The sequence below is a fragment of the Octodon degus genome, unplaced genomic scaffold (assembly GCF_000260255.1).
Source record: "Octodon degus isolate 3935 unplaced genomic scaffold, OctDeg1.0 scaffold00186, whole genome shotgun sequence".
Taxonomy (NCBI): Eukaryota; Metazoa; Chordata; class Mammalia; order Rodentia; family Octodontidae; genus Octodon; species Octodon degus.
In genome coordinates this window covers 3,297,494-3,301,996 of record NW_004524762.1, presented here as the reverse complement: position 1 = coordinate 3,301,996, position 4,503 = coordinate 3,297,494, and positions in this window count along the sequence as shown.

Sequence of the window (4,503 nt, the reverse complement as noted above, 5' to 3'; positions counted from 1 at the left end):
AGTTCATATATCTTGTTCATCCAGTTTTGGTAATTTGTACCTTTCTAGGAATCTGTCCACTTCATCTGTGTCTTCTAGTATGTGAGATAAATATTCTCAAAGTACCTATTGATAATCTTCTGAATTTCCACTGGTTTTGTGGTAATTATACCCTTTTCTTTCTTTATTGCTTGTATTTGAATTTTTTCTTTCCTCTTTTTGATGAGGTTAGCTAGGGGCTTATCAGTTTTATTTAATCTTTCAAAGAACTAGCTTTTTGATTCTGAAATTCTTTGAACTATTTTCTTCATCTCAATTGAATTAATTTCTGCTGTATTGTTATGATTTCTTCTTATCTTTGGGCTTTCAGCTTGGTTTGTTCTTCCTTTTCTAGATGTTGGAGGTGCATCATTAGGTGTTTATTTGTTCCCATTGTGTTTTCCTAATGTGTGAGTTCACAGCTATAAATTTTCCTCTAAGAACTGCTTTCATCGCATTCCATAAGTTTTGATAAGTTGTGCTTGAATATTCATTGAATTGTATATTTTGCTCAATTTCTTGTTTAATTTCATCTGTGACACATTGGTTGCTGAGGAGGGTGTTGTTTAATTTCCATGTGTTTATGGGGTTTTTCTGGTTTCTTTTGTCATTTATTTCCAGTTTCACTGCACTGTGGTCAGATAGTATGCATTGAATAATTTCTGTTTTCTTGCATATACTTAAACATGTCCTATGGACTAGTATGTGTTCTATTTTTGAAAATGGCCCATGTGTAGGAGAAAAAATGTACATTCAGCTGTGTTTTGTTGAAACCCTCTGTATATGTCCAGTAAGTCCATTTATTCCAAGCTCTGGTTTAGTTCTGCTATTTATTTGCTAATTTTTTGTCTGCTTCACCTATCTTTTAGAGATAAGAGGGTGCTAACATCTGTTAAGATTGTGATATTTGATATTGGATTTTTATGTCCATTAAGATTTGTCTCATACAGTTGGGTGTTATCGTGCTTGGTGCATACATATTTATGAGTGTTACCTCTTCCTCTTGAATTTTTCTGCTAATCAGTATATAGTGGCCTTCTTTATTTCATTTGATCATTCTTGGTTTGAACTTGAGAGTTTCTGAGAACAGGATTGCTACCCTTGCTTTTTTTATTCTGAGGTGCTGGGGCGTGTAGTATTGTTTTCCATCCTTTGACTTTCAGCCTATGAAATCCTTTATGAGTTAATTGTGTTTCTTGTACACAACATATTGTTGGGTTTTGTTTCCTAATCCACTGTGCCAGTCTATTTCTTTTAATTGGTGAATTGAGTCCTTTTACATTGATAGTTTCAATTTATATGTATTAACTTATGATTGATATGCTATTTACCTGCTGTTTTTCACTCCTTTTTCTCCTGCATTTAATTGTTTGCCCTATTTTGTGGGTTCCTTCTGTTCTCATTCATGGAGTTCTGATCATTTTGATCCCTTTCTAAAATGTTTTTAGTAGTGTATGTAGGGTTGGCTTTGTCATCATGAAATTCTTTAGTTCTTCTTTGTCATGGAAGTATTTCCCTTCTCATCAAGCTTGAAAGAGAGTTTTTCAGGGGATAGTAGCCTGGGCTGGAATTTGTTTTTGTAGAAGACTTGAAGTAGTCTGCTCCCTGCTCTTCTTGACTTCATGGTTTGTGGAGTGAAGTCTGCCATTATTCTGATGGGTTTTCCTTTAAATGTGATCTGTTTCTTTTCTCTAGCAGCTTTCAGTATATTATTTTTCTGCTGTTTTTCTGGGATCTTGACTATTATATATTTAATTGGATTGATGTTCTTTCAAGTTCTGTATGCTTCAGTTACCTGAATGTCAGATTGTTTCCCCATATTTGGGAAGTTTTCTGTTATTACTTCTGATGATATTCTTTTTATATCATTTGTATTAACTCCTTCTTTCTCATTGATGCCTATTAGTCTCACGTTGTTCATCTTTGCATCATCTTGCAGGTAATGAATTATTTTTTCCTGCATCCTAGTTGTTTTTAAGGGATATTTTCTCACCTTTTCACTAGCTGTGATGGTGTCTTCAAGATTTGAAACTCTATCTTCACTTTTTCTCAAATGGTTTTGCAAACTTGTGATTGAGATTTTAAGTGCCTCTATGTCTCTGTGACTCTGCTTCATGCAATCTATTTGTTTTGTATATTGTTCATTGAAGAATTCCATTGTTTTTCTAATCTCCTTTTTTTTAATCAATATTTTCTTCAGAAGCAGTTATTAATTCTTTCATTATAGTTATCTTTTCTTTTTTACTTCAGGTATTTTTCTGATCTGATTTCCTCTATATGTTCTGCATTTGATTCTTTACTTCAGACACTATTAATTCAGAGATTGCTTTTTTTTATTTAAGAGGTTGTTTTTGATCTGAGTTCCTCTATATCTTTCTGTAGTTGTTTCTTTACTTCAGATGCTATTTATTCAGACATTTCAGCAGTGTGATTTCCCAATTTCTTCTGTGCTAGTGTCTTCTGCACTTGTGGGTGGGCTCAGGGCCTGAGATTGCCTTTTGCTCCTTCTTTTTGTCATTTTGTATAGCACTGTCCTCTGAACTTTTGTGTAGAGCTTTAGTGCAGTTATAACCTTAGCACTTACTGAAATTTGCGTGTGAATCTATGAAGTTTGAATTCATCCAGTTTTGTCAGGCTTGGGTCTGGCTACTGTGTTCAGCTTCTTCCTGCTTCAGCCCTTGGAAGTGAACCTGCTGTGCCTCTCTGGCAAGATGTTCTGCTCCTGGATTAGCTGGGTGGTTCTGGTTCCTAGTCTCTCTGAAGGGACTTCAGCTACAGAGTTTCACCCCAGGCCTGTATACTAGGCTTCGGCTGGGGCTGGAGGGATTTAGAGAGCAGGACAGAAGGACTCACTCACAAGTGGGCCTGGTCTGGGTCTGGAAGGATCTAATAGGCAAATAGGAGCATGGAAGCTTTCCCACACACTGGCTGGGCCTGGGCTTGGTCTTGGTCTGGAGGGGTCCTCAGAGCGTGGCAGAAATTCTCACTCATATGCCAGGCTTGGGCTGGGTCCAGAGGGGTTCAGCAGGCACAGGGGGAGTGGATGCTCTCATACACACTCACCAGGCCTGGGTTTGGGCTAGTTTAGAGGGTCCTGAGTGCCAAAACTCTCATTGTTAATGAGTATTTATGAATGTTCCTTTTCTGTCCTTTGCTGCCAATACCAAACTTATTAATGTTTTGCTAAAATAACATCTCAAAAACATGGCATCACTTTAATGTTTTTATCTTCATTTTTGTCAAGGAGACTAGAAATCTTTTCCCCCCTGATTTATTATTATTATTATTATTATTATTATTATTATTATTATGTTTTTTAAAAATAATTTTATTGGGGGCCGGGTGGATGGCTCAGTGGAATAAGTGCTTCCCTGGCAATTGCAAGGGCCTGAGCTCAATCCCCAGTTCCAAAAAAACAAAAAAAACAAACAAAAAACCCCCCAAAACAAAAAAAAACCTTAAGAATAATTTTATTGAGAAACAAATAGCAATGAGACAGTTTCAAAACTGATTACTAGCACAATTCATACATTGCATATTGTTGTTAGTGATTATTCATTGTACAAGATGCAGACATGATATCCTGTCCGCAAACACTATTAAATATTATTTTTTTATGTATTTGGTTGTTTCAGGGTCTCAGATGCAGCTTGGACTAGTGGCGATCCTCCTGCTTTCAGTATCCCCAGTGCTGATATTGCAGGCGTGTACCACGATGTCTGAACTCTGGCAAGCTCAGCCTACCTTGTTGGCAGGGCTGGCACAGCATGTAGTGCAGGGAATTGAGCTGCAGTCTCTGTACTTGCCTAAGCTTACCTAAACAGGCACTTTATTCTGCTGAGCTCTCTTGCTGGCCCCCTAGAAATCTTTTATAAACTTATCATCTACATTTTATGTTTCATTCTATGGCCTATGTTGTTTCAGTATTGATAATTGAACCCATGCACATTCTTCCACTGAGGTTCATCCTAGAAGCTTGAATTCTTTTAAAATTTTAATAAGAGTTCAGGTTAAATTCCCCAGGCTGGACTCCAATGTTTATCCTGCCTCAGCCTCCTTCAGTGTTAAGGTTATATCCATCCTCCACTATACTTGGCGATTTTCCATTTTCTAAAATTATTGATTTGTAAAGTCTTTCTGTACATCCTGGTATTATTTGTCCTTATATTTATATATTGTTACTTAATTTATAGCTTAGCTAAAATTGAAGGAGACTTTTATTTATTAATATTATTATTATTTATTTGTTTAGTCCAGAGTCTCACTACACAGCTCACACTGGTAGTGATCATACTGTTTTTTGATTCCCAGTGCTGGGATTACAGGCATATACCACCACGCCTGGACTCGCTCACCCATTCAGTGTGTCCAGAGGGTGGGGCTGGTGCGACATGTGTGACTAGGAATCAAACTCCAGTCCCTGTGCTTGCCTAAACATGTGCTTAGTTTGCTGAGTTATCTCACCAGCCCTTTGAAGGATACTTT